Source organism: Bactrocera tryoni, chromosome 2 (assembly GCF_016617805.1).
Source record: "Bactrocera tryoni isolate S06 chromosome 2, CSIRO_BtryS06_freeze2, whole genome shotgun sequence".
NCBI classification, from domain to species: Eukaryota; Metazoa; Arthropoda; class Insecta; order Diptera; family Tephritidae; genus Bactrocera; species Bactrocera tryoni.
Genome location: NC_052500.1, coordinates 66,495,463 through 66,514,001, shown reverse-complemented (window position 1 = coordinate 66,514,001; position 18,539 = coordinate 66,495,463). Strand labels below are relative to the sequence as shown.

General features: G+C 37.9%; 1 non-coding gene across 1 annotated transcript; it reads right to left on the bottom strand.

The window, feature by feature from the left end:
- Positions 1-18,316: 18,316 nt before the first annotated feature.
- LOC120769836 lies at positions 18,317-18,482 on the bottom strand. Its single transcript, XR_005704891.1, has one exon. It is a non-coding gene; the product is annotated as a U1 spliceosomal RNA (small nuclear RNA).
- Positions 18,483-18,539: the final 57 nt, after the last annotated feature.

Here is an 18,539-nt window from a genome sequence, read left to right as displayed (position 1 = left end):
CACTATCGTCTTAAATCGCATACAGCGCATTGTTCCATCGACTGAGGTTTTCTCTTGCGCAAGTTCGCAAAGGACTATAAATCTTTCGAAGAACCTTTTTCTCAAAAACTCGTGAAGACGACTCATCAGATGTTGTTATCGTCCATGCCTCTGTATGCTCCGATCTTGAAACTGTAAACCGAGATAGCAAACACTCTAAAGATATCGACTACGTACATCATATCATTCTCGAATAATGGTCATTAGCAAGCGAAGTGGGTGCCGCGCGAACTCACTTTTGACCAAAAACAACGACGAGTTGTTGATTCGAAACAGTGTCTGGAGTTGGTTAATCGTAATAAACACGTTTTTTTGCGTCGATATGTTATAATGGATAGTACATGGCACCATCATTTCATCCGTGTGGACTGCACGGCTCAAATATCACCGCATTTGAAGAAAAGGAAAGTGCTGTTTCACCAAGGCAATACACCACGTCTTAAGTCAGTGAAAACGATTGAAAAATCCATTAATAGCGCTTCGAATTGCTTCCGCGTTCTCTAGGTCTTCAACGCATCGACTATTTGCTGTTCTCAGATCTCAAAAGAATGCTCGCTGGGAAAAATTTTCGTCGAATGAAGCGGTGATCGCCGAAACGGAGTCATATTTTGAAGCAAAGGACAAATCGTACTACTAAAATAGTATCGATTAGTTGGAGGGAGTAGAAGATACCATTGATTCCAAGGGATATGCATATATTTTCCCCCTTTCTCTTACTGTTTTGAAGATGTGATCCAAATTTATATTTCTATACTAATAAAGATAGTGCGCCGTTTTCGGATTGATTACAATTAGAGAGAAGACGGTGTTACTTACGAGGTATTAATTGCTTTTAATAACGTCTTCCCGGAGGTTCTTTATTATTACTTATTAATACTACAATTAGAGTTTTAACTATTTAAAAAGTTGCTGAATAATGTTAAGTTAAAAGATTTCTCCAGTATATAGTTGACATTATCATTTATCAACGACGCATGTGTTTGGTTCTCTTTAACAATATTTTTCTCTGCTTTCGGGTGGTTTAAAAATTCTCTATTTCACTTTACACCACAAAACTATGCGAATTTCATGTTAACCAAAACTTAACTGTTAAGCAATTCTTATTCTTATTCCCTGTTGCTGACGTATCTCAGCAACCTCAAGTACATTGTCCTCTCCACTCATTTGCGGCATTTCACTCATCTTTCCTGCCTCAGCTGTTTGATTTGTGAGATTTTGTCTTCCTTTGCTCGCATGTCACATGAGACCCAGATACTTCAATCGATACCTTATAGACAATTGAATACTTATATGTATGCATGTATTTAAAGCCTCATCAATAGCACATTCCTTCAAGCTGAGCGCCGCTTATCAACTTTACATACTAGGAACACTGCCTCGCCGCCACCTCACAGCATACCGTTGCCTGCCAAATAGACACAAAAAAATTGTCTAACACTTTGCAGCAGTTGAAGTGTTGCCTTGCGGATATGTATGGGATGTGCTCGGCGAGTGGATATTTTACCCAATTGCCGCAATGGTCGCCCCAAAGTATGCCAACGAGGGCGCACACTTTATTAGTTTGACACTTGGTACCCCGCTTGTGGCGGTGGTCGATTCGAGGGCTGTATATGTGTCAATGTGACACCTAACTGTATAGTTGGCTGACTGACTGACAACCGACTGGCTATAGGAGCTGTACTGACTGATGAAAATACTCTATACCAAATTGTATTTCAGTTCAGCTGCTTCAATTGGTTGTAAGGTGGTGGGCAATGCCCCAAGTAGAGTTAATGAAAGCGCCCGCAAACGGCAATGAAGCAACAGGCTGCTTGGCTGTAAAGTAGGTAATGCAGACAGTGATTATTCTCGCTGTCATGTTGGTGTATTGGTTGGTGCGAGTTCGAGGCGGACATTAAAGTATTGTTGAAATGTGTCATAGGAGCAAAGCTTGTATACTGGAAAATCATAAGCGGGTTATTTTCTTAAAGCTGAAGTCTGCAGTCAATGGATTTCATAAGATTTAAGTTGAAAACAGAAATTTGACATGTATGTCAAGATCTAGTAATGTTCAGCTAATGATAAAACTCGTCTATAATTTAATTCTAATCAGAATTGTCACTATTAATTTTTATTAAGAGGAAAGAGATATATTCCGAATCATCTTCCTAAAGTTGAAGAATTGGATCAGAAATATCTAATATCCTGGAGTTCGATCGAAGTATTGGCATAAACAATTCAGTGAGCTATTTTATTTCAAAAATGTACAAGTACTCAAGCATAAGTTTGGATGACAAAAGTGAATTAATACTCTAAAGAGAAGGATAAGCTATTGGGAGCCGATGGTTCCTAAACGTAAAATACTAACATATAGTGCCAGTCTTTCTTCCTTTTCGCTGTTTGGCGCTAATTGGAGATTCCAAGTGTTGTCAAGACCAGATGGACTTTCCAACGGAGTGGAGATCTTCTTCTTCCTCTGCTTCCTCTGCTTCCTACGGGCGGGAACAGCATCGAGTACTCTCAGAGCTGAAGTGTTTTCCTCCATTGGGAAGACATCACCGAGCTAACTTTTTCTCAATTCATTGAACTATGGCAATGTCATTTCAACTATAAAGAGAAGATTAAGTTATCGAAAGCGGTCCAATACGTACCCAGCCACACCTGCTGACGGTCCATTATCGTAAGATACTATTATAACATATAATGTAATAAGTTCTCGTAGACGGATACTTTCAAAATTTTTAGCCGAATCGAACATAGGCCGCTGCTGAAACCGGGTGTTTCCGCGGATTTAAAGAAATGTAAAGCAGCCGGTGATTGGATTCTTGTACTACATCACTACATCGATTCATGTGCGTCATAGGAACATGTCGAAAGAGTGAACCTCGGCCAACCTGTTCCGTAAAAGGCGAAGACTGTCATATTGACCTAAAAGATGATGATCACTGTTTTCTGGGATTCAAAATCTGTAATCTACCTCAACTATCTGTGGAAATGCTAAACTCACAGAGCTCTACTTAGTTGAATTAGTTGTCGGATAAGACGTCGAATTTAAGATAAACTGTTCATTTGTCGAAGAAAGAAGTGCTTTGCCAACATAACAACCATTTTTTTTATTTCCAAACTTGAGAAAGGCAATCGTTAAGCGAGTTCGAGTTGAATGAAGCGAAGTCTTTCTATGTAGACTATCAGAAGTTGGAACATTTCCAGGTATATTGGATCAGTCTAAAGAGAAACTACTCTATTGAGTAGTAAATTGCCATTTTTTGATTTTCCTTTGCAGTCTAAATTAAAGTTGCATTAATAATAGGAAACTCGGAAAAAGTCATCTGGGTACCTAGTTATACTATATTTAAAAAGAAGGAAACGAAAAGGTAAGCGAGGTGGCTCGCTTTGTCCCAGCCGGGAATGCAATACGCTTAAGATGCCTAGGATAATTCATTTCCTTAAAAACACAAACTTGAATCAATGAACTCTAGGGGAACTTCTCATGTCTTCGGTCACTACCAGCATAGGGCGTAATAAATGTACTTATCGGTAGTGGTGATGTTGGATAACCTTCTATTTTAAGGCTTTTAAGGCAAGAGGAACTAGGTAACGTTCTCGAATCTCAGAATAGTGGTAAAGTGGAATAAGCGAAATGCAGAGGACGAAATGATGACGGTAGAATATTAACACCCAGCCAACCGTCAGCTATGGGCTCCAATGTTTCAACATAAAAGATATTGGGCTGTTGGGGTGAAAAAAACTCAGTTAACATATCCACTGAGCTGCTGAATAAGGTTTAACTGGTTACCACTTCGGAGCACGACGGGCCTAATGATTGCTGCCGCCTGCTAAGTGGAGCTTCAACCTTTTCAGCAAACCAACCAAGTTCTTTTCGAAAAATCTGCAAAATAATATAATATTTTCATTGCACCACTAAAGCTTAATATTTTCATTTGCTAAGATTATTCCTAAAGATCCTTGGAGTATGGAGTCGTGTGTAGAAGTTCACGCAAGTGAGGAAAGTTCTCTGATCGCCATTTACTTGGGAGTGGCCAGAAATGATTCTTTTACTTATTGCTCAAGCAGCTCACGACTTCCGATCATTGACCAAGTATCATCTGGTTAGCCTAAGAACATCCGTTTGAAAGCGAGCTAAAGTGAGAAGGCGAAATATCTACTCCGCAGTGTATCGTGCTGGGTTTGGGACCCGCCACTTAAAAAACTCTACCAATGAAAAATTATCGACAGGCTCAGATGAGAGACCCCCCTTTTGATAATGGCCATGGCAAACGAAATAAAGACTACGATGAACTCTTGCCAACAGGTGCTACTTCGAACTGAGTAGACAATTGAGAAGTAAAGTCCTCTCTCGACGAACAAAAACCAAATTCTATAAGTTACTCATAATTCCCGTCCTGCTATATGGTGCAGAGGCTTGGACGATGACAACAACTGATGAGTCGACGTTGCGAGTTTTCAAGAGAAAAGTTCTGCGAAAGATTTATGGTCCTTTGCGCGTTGACCACGGCGAATATCGCATTCGATGGAACGATGAGCTGTATAAGATATATGACGACATTGACATACTTGTAGTTCAGTGAATTAAAAGACAGCGGCTATGCTGGCTAGGTCATGTTGTCCGAATGGACGAAAACACTCCAGCTCTGAAAGTATTCGACGCTGTACCCGCCGGGGGAAGCAGAGGAAGAGGAAGACCTCCATTCTGTTGGAAGGAGCAGACGGAGAAGGACCTGGCTTCGCTTGGAATATCCAATTATCGCCACGTAGCGAAAAAAAGAAACGACTGGCGCGCTGTTGCTAACTCGGCTATAATCGCATAAGCGGTGTCTACGCCAATAATGAAGAAGAAGAAGATTCTTCCTAAACTATGTACATATATATGGAAAAAACAAATTACTATTATATATTTGAAGTTTTTGAAGTAATTAATTTTATTGTAAAATTTATTAGATATTTTACATATTTGATATAAAAATTTTTAAATTTGATATAAACTTATTTCTAATATTTTACAAAAGTTCTTACTTTCATATATGAAGATGCTTCTCAAAGATTTCACAATATTTGTCATAATATAATTTTTATGAAAAACTCTATAATATTTTGTGTTTTCATAGTTTTTTAATTTTAAAATATTGCCAAGATTTTAGAAATTTTTTTTGAGGATATCAGTTAGACAATTTCTGCTTTAAGCATTTGGTCTTATTTGTTTTATAACAAATAAGACGTTTAACTGCTTTATAGTAGATATTAAAAGAAGAAGTGAATAAGGTTTTTAAGTATACTTCCTAAGTTTCAGTAGAGAGTTTGATTTTACGGAAATAGATATAGAAAATAAGGCAAGCAAGGAGTACACAAGTATTAAATTTTTTGAAATGAAAGATAATATTTCAGGATTAACTAAACGGGATATTCTCGTTAAGCTTATACTACTGACTTAATAATAGGTTTTTGTATATTAAAATTATTTTAAATCAACTGTTATTTTATAAATTATATACTATTTTAAGCCAGTTAGAATATAAAATGACGGACGTCCAAAGCTACAGCTGTTAACGGTTTCAAAGTCCTCAGCAAAATTCGGAACTGAAAAAGAGAAAATGTGTATTTGTTTATTTATTTTAAATTATATGATTTTATATAATTATATGAGCAACACCTTATTCATTGAAATAGCAGCGCAATAGAAGCGAAAATATAATGATTTTTTCATATTCTCTTTCGCTAGTTGATCACTAGCATATACTAATTATAATAGAACACTATTGTGGGTAAAAAATAGTAAGACTTTTTAATTTCAAATTCGCGTGTAAATCGATTTGTCGAAATATTTTTTTTTTTGATTAGTATAACTGTTAAACTTGGCTGTGCCAAATGTCAAACTAAAATAATCATTAGTGTTTAGCATGCCCCTGTCTTTCTGAAGTACATAAATGTATTCGGCGATCTTTACGATTAGTGAAATTATACAAGAAAGAAGTTCCATTAAAATTTGTGTTCGGAATCAAATTTCTGGCGTCGAAGCATTCAGAATGTTGGAAATGGCCTTCGGTGATAATTGTTTGACGCTTAATTGGTAAAAATTTTTCAAAGTGATGATGAAACACGTCCAAGTCAGCCATCAACTGCTGATCCACACGTCAATAAAACAAAGAAATTGGTGATTGAGAACCGACGATTCACAGTCAGAGATACCGTTGGAATATCGGAAGAATCAGTGAAAACCATTTTGAAATATCATTTGGGCCTAAGAATAGTGAAAGCACGATTGGTTCCAAAATCACTAAATTATTTCGAAAAAACAGCGTCGCTTTAACGTCTGTAAAACAATGTTTTTCGAAAAACTTATTATTATTGGCGATGAATCTTGGTACTATGCTTGCGACCCGAAAATAGACGAGATCAATCGGCCGAATATCGAGGCAAAGGTGAGCCGAACGAAAAAACTACGACAAAGCAGGTCAAAAATCGAGGTTATGTTGACAGTTTTCTTTGATTATCAAGGTGAGGTGCACTGCGAATACCTTCCGAGCGACTAAACTGTCGACAGGAATACCATTTTAGTGTTAAGCGTCATTTGTGGTGAAGCTGTCGTTATAATCCGATATCACCTGTCGGTATGGGTTCTTAAAGTAGTTCTTAGTAGTTTAGAAGGTACATTAATAATATAATAATAATGAATATTCTACAGTTTATACGCAAATTTGAAAAGGCGTTTCAGAGTGTTTGGAAGAAGGCCAAACCTTAAACGCGTTTTTCTCAAAATGGTGATCAAAGTCGGTGACCTATATTACTCGAAAACGGCTAAACCGATTATTCTCAAATTTTAACATGAGCTTCTTAAATATAGTTTTTAGTAATTAGTCGACAGTCGACGAGTTTTTCTCACCTATAAATATTGTTTTATTTTTATACTCTCGCAACAATGTTGCTAAGGAGAGTATTATAGTTTTGTTCACATAACGGTTGTTTGTAAGTCCTAAAACTAAAAGAGTCAGATATAGGGTTATATATACCAAAGTGATCAGGGCGACGAGTAGAGTCGAAATCCGGATGTCTGTCTGTCCGTCCGTCTGTCCGTCCGTCCGTGCAAGCTGTAACTTGAGTAAAAATTGAGATATCATGATGAAACTTGGTACACGTATTCCTTGGCTCCATAAGAAGGTTAAGTTCGAAGATGGGCCAAATCGACCAACTGCCACGCCCACAAAATGGCGGAAACAGAAAACTTATAAAGTGTCATAACTAAGCCATAAATAAAGATATTAAAGTGAAATTTGGCACAAAGGAACTCATAAGGGAGGGGCATGTTTGGCCGTAATTTTTTTGGAAAAGTGGGCGTGGCCCCGCCCCCTACTAAGTTTTTGTACATATCTCGGAAACTACTATAGCTATGTCAACCAAATTCTACAGAGCCGTTTTTTTAAGGCATTTCCATATACAGTTCAAAAATGGAAAAAATCGGATAATAACCACGCCCACCTCCCATACAAAGGTTATGTTGAAAATCACTAAAAGTGCGTTAACCGACTCATAAAAAACGTCAGAAACACTAAATTTTACGGAAGAAGTGGCAGAAGGAAGCTGCATCCAGGCTTTTTTTAAAAATTGGAAATGGGCGTGGCGCCGCCCACTTATGGACCAAAAACCATATCTCAGGAACTACTAGACCGATTTCAATGAAATTCGGTATATAATATTTTCTTAACACCCTGATGACATGTACGAAATATGGGTGAAATCGGTTCACAAACACGCCTTCTTCCAATATAACGCTATTTTGAATTCCATCTGATGCCTTCTCTGTATAATATATAGTATGTACATTAGGAACCAATGATGATAGCGGAATAAAACTTTACAAAAATACGGTATTTGAAAAATATGTAAATGACGTATAATGAAATCTCGATTATCACTTTATCATGCGAGAGTATAAAATGTTCGGTGACACCCGAACTTAGCCCTTCCTTACTTGTTTTATAAACAATTTAAAACCGAAATTTTGGTCAAAAATCGATTTTTTTTGAGAAGCTTTGTCAAAAAAGTTTATTTTGCTTATTCTTTTGATTTGCTTTACTAAATGTTACATTATTTTAACGAAATCTGTTTGGTTTTCTAATTTCAGAGGATCCAGCTCAGAGATATAGTGGTCACCGCAAAAAGTCACTTTTGAGAGGAGCTCCCGGAGATAAGGCGTAATTCCTTCCCAAATAAATATTTTTATCAATACTAAGTCTTAGAATACAGCTTAAAGATACCATATTTGTACACATTTTTAGATTTATCTTATAGTTTTTGAACGTACGTTTTTCTTTTTATATGCTGGCAACACAAACAAGTAAGGAAGGGGGCTAAGTTCGGGTGTCACCGAACATTTTATACTCTCGCATGGTAAAGTGATAATCGAGATTTCATAATACGTCATTTATATATTTTTCAAATACCGTATTTTTGTAAAGTTTTATTCCGCTATCATCATTGGTTCCTAATGTTTATACTCGTATTATACAGAGAAGGCATCAGATGGAATTCAAAATAGCGTTATATTGGAAGAAGGCGTGGTTGTGAACCGATTTCAGCCATATTTCGTACATGTCATCAGGGTGTTAAGAAAATACTATATACCGAATTTCATTGAAATCGGTCTAGTAGCTCCTGAGATATGCTTTTTGGTCCATAAGTGGGCGGCGCCACGCCCATTTTCAATTTTTAAAAAAAGCCTGGGTGCAGCTTCCTTCTGCCACTTCTTCCGTAAAATTGAGTGTTTCTGACGTTTTTTGTTAGTCGGTTAACGCACTTTTTAGTGATTTTGAACATAACCTTTGTATGAGAGGTGGGCGTGGTTATTATCCGATTTCTTCCATTTTTGAACTGTATATGGAAATGCCTTAAGAAAACGACTCTGTAGAGTTTAATTGACATAGATATAATAGTTTCCGAGATATGCACAAAAAACTTAGTAGGGGGCGGGGCCACGCCCACTTTTCCAAAAAAATTACTTCTAAATATGTCCCTCCCTAATGCGATCCTTTGTGCCAAATTTCACTTTAATATCTTTATTTATGGCTTAGTTATGACACTTTATAGGTTTTCGGTTTCCGCCATTTTGTGGGCGTGGCAGTGGGCCGATTTTGCCCATCTTCGAACTTAACCTTCTTATGGAGCCAAGGAATACGTGTACCAAGTTTCATCATGATATCTCAATTTTTACTCAAGTTACAGCTTGCACGGACGGACGGACAGACGGACGGACAGACGGACGGACGGACGGACGGACATCCGGATTTCGACTCTACTCGTCGCCCTGATCACTTTGGTATATATAACCCTATATCTGACTCTTTTAGTTTTAGGACTTACAAACAACCGTTATGTGAACAAAACTATAATACTCTCCTTAGCAACATTGTTGCGAGAGTATAAAAAAAATATCGTTCAACTTGTCTATGGCTATTGAAAAACTGAGACTTCGTTAAGCGCGCGAATCGAGTATTTGTGTAACAGTGCATAAAAAGGTGTAAAACTATTTTTAAGAATTTACAGTGTGAAATAATCATAGCCTGGTAAGTCAATTTTTATTTTATATATTTATAAAACTATTATTTATGTTGTGTATAACGATAAGTCATAATAAACATAAAGGGACACCGATGTCCCTATGGCCGTAGAGAGATACTATTTATGAGGAATAATTATGTTGTCGTACTGATGTTTTTCGTCAATTACCCTTCATTTTCTTATTCGTGTCGTTACAGATTATGTTTCGCAAAGGACGCGGCCTTTTCGAACTTAAAGAAAATGAAGTGCAACAGATTTTGATGGCTGATAACAGTGACGAAGAGGACAATTTACTGCTTGACGAAGATCAAAGGCTTTTGACTCAGGATGATGATCAAGGGATTGTGGACGTGGAAATTGACGGTACGATAACTGAACATACTGACTCAACAAGACCTGAGCCTTCCACATCAGCACCTGTAAACGAAGCACAACATCAACCCGTCTTCAAGTGGAATTCGAGAACATACGCACCAAATGTTTTTCGTGATGTGGAATACGACTTCGGGAAAGTGCAAATAAGTCAAGAAGCTGAAAATGGACTATTGACTCCCTTTGATATATTTTGCTCAGTGACAAATTTTGATAATTTAGTGCAATATATAGTATCGGAGTCAATACGATATGCTCATCAAAATGGGCGGGAGTTTACTATTGATCTCGAAGAAATGAAAGCATTTCTTGGGATGAATGTAGTCATGGGCTATCATATCTTGCCATCATTGAGGGACTACTGGTCTACAGAACAAGACATGGCAGTACAATTCATATCGAATGTTATGCCAAGGGCTCGATTTGAAGACATTCGCCGGAACCTACATTTCTGTAACAACGAAGCGGTAAGAGACACAACTAGCTCTAATTATGATAGGGCATACAAAGTTCGGCCAATAATAGAGCATTTCAATGTATCGTTTCAAAATGCCCTCAATAACACAGTAAAACAATCAATCGACGAGCATATGATAAAATTTAAGGGTCATAATGTAATGAAGCAATACATAAAAAATAAGCCTGTCAAATGGGGCTTCAAATTATGGTGCCGATGTGATGCTGCGACCGGTTATCTATTTGAATTTGATCTATATACGGGCAAACGAACTTCTGGAATCGAGTATGGATTAGGTGAATCAATAGTACTACAGCTAACGAAAAAGGTTGAAGGCTTAGGATGTGAAATTTATATGGACAACTTCTTCAATTCACCTTTACTACAATATAAGCTGATTGATCAGAATACTAAGGCGTGTACAGTTCGAACTAACAGGAAACAACTTCCAAAAACTGCACCTGCTGACAAAACAATGAAGCGTGGCGATATTTACTCAACGATTTTTCATGGCATAAGTTATGTCAAATGGATGGATAATAAAGGAGTCCATTTGTTGACCAACTTTTTGTCGCTTGTAGAAACGGACATCGTAAAGCGCCGCAAAGCTGGTTCAGACGACAAAATTGATGTCAAATGTCCTAGGATTGTGTCACATTATAATAAAAATATGGGTGGAGTAGATCTTATGGATCAACGTAAGGTGTGCTATGAAATAGATCGAAGATCGCCTTTTCTTCGATTTGTTCGATATATCGGTAAATAATGCGCATACCATATATACTAAGCTGCACAGTGAAAAGCAATTAGAGGGAAGCCTGCTGTCCACCTTACAGTTCAGACAGGTAGTCGCCAGGAGTTTGGTAAACGGCTACAGTACTAGACAACGTGGAGTCCCTACTACAAAAAATAGTGCAGTGAGCAAATATGTGAAGCGGCAATTATCGATGCACCCCATGGAAAAATCCTCCACCAGAAAGAGGTGTGCAAATTTTTCGAAATATAAAAAAGAAAATCGAACAAACAATATGTGTGTTCTGTGTAACGTTCACCTATGTTATACCAAAGAGAGAAATTGTTTTGCTGATTATCATAACTAAATCATAATACTAAACAGTATTTCTATAATATAAGCGTATTTATAAACCTACTACCCCATTCTCACAAGCAAACTTAACAAAAGTAAAATCGAGATTGTTTGAGTGAAACGTATCTCTTATCGACCATAGGGACATCGGTGTCCCAAAAAATTCCAAAACACTATAATAGTTTAGTGTGTTTTGATTTGAAATTTTATTTTTTATAGACATAATGAGTCAATATAAATAGCTAAAATACTTGCATAAGGTCCCATAACCTTATGGTCCTGAAAGGGTTAAAAGTATTTTCATAAAAAAGTCTGGAAATTCGTTTTTTTCAGGCTTCTAATTGTACATGACCCCTAAAAACTCTTAAGGAGCGAGCCTTTTTAGCCTGCGGTTGCCCTTTGCTGTTGTTAAGAGTGTTGGAAATAATTTTCACAAATCTTGGGCAGCTCATTTGGCTGTTCCTGCAGGAAATTCCATTTCTTTCAAATGTCACCGACAGAGTAATCGAGTGAGAGGCATTCGTTAACAAGCAAGCAAACGGAGTAGTGCTAGCAGGCACTGGAAAATAAATTTAATTTTTTTTGAATAAAAATTGTGTTCGTTCAATAATAATTTTAAAATCAACTTTGTATTTGTTTGATAATAATTTGAAATAAACAATTTGGACATTCTTGACATACCCTAGATAAGTTTTTATGCAGACAACTTCAGTAACACCTACTCAATAAGGACACACCAGTGCTCAATTACGTTCACAATCATTAGCTATCAGACATGAAAAATTAAAGTATCACATACATATCTACCTAAGTACAACCATACTTCTCTTTATTTAGAAATTAAAATGAAACTTTGCAGCCAATTAGTAACTTATTTAACAATCTTAATTCTATCAATTGCTTTTTGCATGTCGAGCCGCATACAAGCTGGATGGGTGCCTCTGAAAAAGTAGTAATTAGTTGCTACTAATTTACTAACCAACTAATCGTCGGTGTTGACAAGCAGACACAAGTATGTATGCAATTTGTAAAGTTTGCATTCTCCTTTTTTGCTTACTGGATTTCAATTATCAAGTCGCATGCCAACATTTCAATGCCAAAGTCACTTTAAGCGGCTTACATGTAAATGAATACTTTTGCAAACCGATTGGCATGCGATACAAATGTGGACTTAATTAAGTGTGGAGCGGAGTTTTAACTTGTTATGGCTTCATTAAGTACATTTCTAATTGAAATCCTTTTCTCCTATTGTATTTAAAGTTATGTGGTGGTGTAAAATGTAGGAAACTCATTGTACTGTAGGAAAATAAAGGTATTTTTGCATTTGGGAAAGTGAAAGAGGATTATTTGGCATTGAGCCCAGAGCACGAGGTCTTAGAGATCACGTAAGGCTGTTTTATAACTTTCATGAATAGAATAAACTTTTTCACTTCTTTAACCAAATCATTAAATTTAACATCAGTTCAATGTTATGGACATTTAATATTATATCATGGATATTGAGCACACAAGTAGTGTTAATCTTTTCAATAGCCGCTTTTTTATAGATTACACATGAGTCGTGTCAAGTTGTTATGTTATTTTTGTTCAGTATTGCTTGGCATTTTATCATGGAAAGACTTACCATCTTGAGACCCAGTATTCAATTTTGGATCATATTCGACAGAATAGAGCACGTCCAGCTCGCAGTGAAGAATATATAGCAGCCGTAGCTGAGAGTATACACGAAGATCGTGGAGAGTCGATTCGGCGCCGTTCGCAGCAGCTCGTACTGACGTTTGCAACGACTTGGAGCTTTTTACGTCGCGATCTTAAATACAAAGCGTACAAAATACATGCAGCTTGGACAAGAACTGAAGCCACTTGACCTTCCCAAGATCACTTCATTCTATGGGCTATTGAAAAGTTCCAAAAGCATCTGACTTTTTCGAGACTCATTTTTGGTTCAATGTGTATGTAAACAAGCAAATCACCCGCATTTGGAATGAAGAATAATCTGAAGAGACTCAAAAGCTGCTATTTCTTTGATAAGAAACAACGGTTTGGTGTGGTTTGTGGTCAGTGGAATCATTAGTTCATATTTCTTCAAATATGATGCCGATGAGAACATAACCGTCAATGGCGATCGTTATCATGCCATGATAACCAACTATTTGGTACCTGAAATTGAAGCTCGTAATCTTAGCGACATTTGGTTTCAACAAAACGGTGCCACTTCTCACACATCGCATCAATAGATTTATTGAGAGAACACTTCGGTGAGCAGATAATTTCGCGTTTTGGGCTGGTCGATGGCCACCAAGTTCGTGTTATATCACACCGTTCGTTTTTAACTGTGGGGATGTTGAAAGTGTAAATTCTATGCGGACAATCCCGATTCAAATCATCCGGCCCGGACGGGATCCCAGCAGAAATAATCGCTGCAGAGCGCCCAGGAGTACTAGTGAATATGTACAACGCCTGCCTCGAAACCGAAATATTCCCAGAACCCTGGAAAAAGCAACGGCTGGTGCTAATCAGTAAGGGAAAAGGAAACCCCAATTCGCCATCAGCATACCGTCCATTATGCATGCTTGACACAGCGGGAAAGCTGTAGGAAAGCCTACTTAAACCCAGACTCGAAGCGGCTATCAACGAAGCTGGAGGACTGTCCCCTAGACAACACGGCTTTAGACCCGGCAGATCAACCATAGGAGCCATAAAATGCGTCATAGAAAGCGTAGAAGCCGCACAACGCAGATGGCATAAATCCAAAAGAATAGTCTTGCTGGCGACTTTAGACGTCCGAAACGCCTTCAACAGCGCTAGATGGGTAGATATGATCGACGCGCTCGAGAAAAGTTTCAAGATACCCGACTACATCAAGGCTGTGGTGCGGAGCTACCTCAGTAACAAAGAGGGACAACGACAGATAGCAGTCACGTCAGGGGCAGCACAAGGATACATTCTAGGCCCAGACCTGTGGAACATTAGTTATGACGAAATATTAAAACTAGAAATGCCAGATGAATCGTATCTAATTGGCTAAGCGGACGACATTGTAATCACAGCAAGGGATACAGAAGAAGCGCGAAGAAAGCTGAACCAGGTCATGATACGGACACACACACACAGCCTCCAGCTCGCTACGGAGAAAACTGAGCTACTGCTGCTAACAAACAAGCACATACCTCTCGAGATAAACATGCACACGACTACGGATACTCTTAAGACACAGAGAGCAGTACACTACCTAGGCGTAAGACTGGACCCCAAACTAACCTTCTGGGAACAAATTCAGCACGCCGCAGGTAAGGCAGCGAGGATCACTTCTCAACTGAGCCGATTAATGGCTAACATAGGAGGCCCCAGCCAAGAAAAGAGAAAGCTCCTAATGTCGACGACAATCAGCGTCCTATTATACGGAGCCGAAATCTAGGCAGACGCGCTTAAAAAGGAAAACCGGGGTAAGGCAGTGGCCAGAGTGTACCGCACCGCAGCCCTCAGAGTTGCATCAGCCTACAGAACAGTATCAGGCAACGCAATATTAGATATGAGCGGCAATGCTCCAATCGACCTTCTAGCATATGAAAGGAAAAAGCTGTGGGAGCTAAAGAAATCACCCGGCAATAACAAGGGCGCAATGCAACAAATAAGGAAAGATACGATAGCATCATGGCAACAAAGGTGGGAGAATGAAAGTCGCGGCAGATGGACGGCCAGGCTGATAAAAGATCTAGATTTATGGACAAGTCGTAAATGTGCCGCACCCTGTACTAATAGATCAGCTTTGTTTTCAACAGACTTAAATTATTTCAATCGCAACCTTTTTATTTCATTCGTTGGGTAAGCTGAATTTGCAGTTCTCAAATAGGTTATGAAAAAAATATTAATCAAAGCCTTCTGTGCCATGAAAAATCAGTCAGTTCAGGGTGCATGACAAAAATGTAAAACTCAGAAATAACTAGTAATCTACTGACTGATTCTTCTACAACTTTTGTTCCACTTGCTTCAGACTTTTCTGTTACCAGATAATGTTATGCTTTTGTAAGACTACTTTCATAACAAGGTGATTCACAACAAGACTGTTGGCAATTCTCAGGTTTTTATGCTTTAAAAGGAATAATATTTTTCAATTGGAATGAAATATATTTTTGAATATGTATGTAGAATTATATTTTCGGAAACCGTTAATATGAAAATATCAATACATGAAATATAAAATATCAAAAGGAAATATTTGACAACCTAATATTATTTGTATTTTCACCTTGCACCTATTAAAACTTGCATTGGGATGTAATATTACTGCGTAAAATTCCAAATTTGTAATCTCGCCGTACCAAAAATTATATGTGTACTTAAGTACATACTATACATTTAAACAAAGCAGAGCAATAAAGTTTCGTAGACCTCAAAACTATCGCCGAACACCCACAGCTTGTATAACTATATTCTTAAACACACAATATGTAAATGCCATTGTACATACAAGAATACAAAACGGAGTTACAGGTAAATATCTGCAGCCGAGCTGGCAAATAACAAGCAGAAATTGGGGGTATTCAAGCAATGTGATAAATTTGGTTTTAGGTACTTAGCTTGTGCAGATCAAAAATTTAGTGTATTACTCTGGTTAGTTTAGTTGAGCGAACTAGGATCCCAGTATTTGAATTATTGCTGCTATCTCATTCGAAACAAATTTGGAATATTTATTAGTTTATTCAAGCTAAGATTGTAAGTGAAGGTTGAATCGATAGATGCCACTGTGCATAAAATATTAAAAAATTACTGTCTTTGTTTGCTAAGAGTCAGTAGCCAATTACAGCTGACACCAGCATAGTAGTTTCCCTAGAATAGCTGCAAATAGGTCGGTAGTGTGGCGAATGGTTCAAAAATCACTTTACTGCTTATACCATTTATTCTTCGAATTATGGCACAAAGGAAGCTATAATCCAATGAGTAAAATATTGCTAATAAGATGTCTTGAAACCCACAAGTTATAACACATATTCGAAGCCTTGATGGATTAATGTCGTAATGACACTCATAAGTATTTTGGAATTGTTTCAATCAAATTTTCGAACGAAGATAATCCAACAAAAACCGAGAAATGAAGGAAAATATCCATGAAGTTTTGACATAAAACTAATGGACCGAAAATAGCCGAAAACTTCTGTATGCGAAGTATATAGAAACAAAATTCTGCTACTGGTACAAACTCCGCTTACGCGGTTATAGCCGAGTTCAAAACAGCGTGCCAATCGTTTCTTCTTTACGCTAATTGACGCCAATTCGAGATACCAACTGCAACCAGGTCGATCTCCACCTGAACTCTCCAATGGAGTGGAGGTCTTCTTGTTCCTCTGCCTCCACAAGCGAGTACTGCATCGAAAACTTTCAAAGCTGGAGTGTTCTCTTCCATCCGACGCTGTTGTTGACGCTTGTTTGAAACCACTTTTGGTATCGAACGGTTCGGAGAGGTTCTTCCCGATCCTGATGAAGCCAAGATTTATCGCATAGTGAAAACCTGGTTGATAGTAGATTTTCCAGGTCTAAAGCCTCACTGGTAAGGTCCAATCAGTTTGTTGACGGAAGAAATGCAAGGTGCTTTCCAAAGTAAACAGGACTTTTTGAAGCTGGTGGTGCCATCTATATGTTGACTAGTGCGTTAGAATTTTCTATCTTTATCGATTGTTCAGTAAGAACTTCATGACATTTCAAAGATTGAAAGTGAAGTTATTGCCTTTTAAGTGTCAGTATGTTTGTGTCATCTGTGCGAAAATGAGCTTCGAACAAAGAGCCAGCATTATATTTTGTTTTAAAATTGGTAAAAGGTACAACTTTTACCGAAACGTTTCAATTGATGAAACAAGTTTATGGCGATGATTGCCTATACCGTAGCAGAGGTCACGAGTGGTTTCAACGTTTTCTAAGTGGTCGTGAAGACATAAATGACGATCAACATGTGGGCCAATCAAAACCCGTGATCACCGGAAATTCCATCGAAACTGTGCGTGAATTCATCAAAAATCAGCCGAAATCATCATTGAAATTCATGGAAACGTTAATGCGGTATTCTACCTTAGATTTTTGAAGCGTTTGGCGTTTGTTGCACGATAATGCGCCGTCTCATCGATCGACGCTTGTGACCGTTTTTTGACCAAAAATCACATTTTAACAATTAACCACTCCCTGTATTCACCTGATATGGCACCGTGCGATTCCTTCCTTTTCGGAAAAATGCATTTGCCCATGAAAGGAAAGCGTTATGCAGACGTAGAGGTCATTCAAAAGGCTTGCACCGGCATACTGGCGGCCATACCGGCCAACGAGCTAAAACACTCGTTCGACATGCTTTTGGACCGTGCAAAAAGCTGTATTGAAGCAAAAGGAGACTATTTTGAATAAAAGTAAATTGATTTTGCCGAAAAAACCATTCGTTCTGTTTTTTTAAAGTCCGGTTTACTTCCGAACGCTCCTTGTATTTTTTTATAATAACAATTTGAAAGAACAAAAGTACTAGTAAAGGATAATTAAGGAAATTACGGTATTCTGGGAAGTACAGTCATTTCTGTAGATTTGGTTTTTGAAAATTTTAAAATTGATTTTAAGTAATATATATGACTTTTATGCATCAAAATAATTTGTCAGTCTATTTCTAGACAAAATTTGGAGATTTGACAGAAATACGGGAAAGAGGTTTCTTCGGTATTTGCTGGAGAACTACGTAAATTACTACCTAAATATACTTTAAGCGCTAAGTTCTAATGCATAAAACCAGAAACAAACTGCCAACCCCTAACCTAAGCCAGGTAAATGTATTCAATAATGTCGGGACGGCGCGCACGCCATTCCCGGCTACCAAAAATTACACGCACGAGTTATTCACATTAGGAATAATCGCAGAGGTCAACCCAATCGAAAGTGCAATGACCAGGTCTCGCTCCGGAGGAACCGCCTTCATGATCACGGTTTACCTCTACGCCAGGTAAGTATGCTTTCTTCACACCGAACTAAAGTACTTAAGCAAAGTGCTACATAAAGTCTATGAGA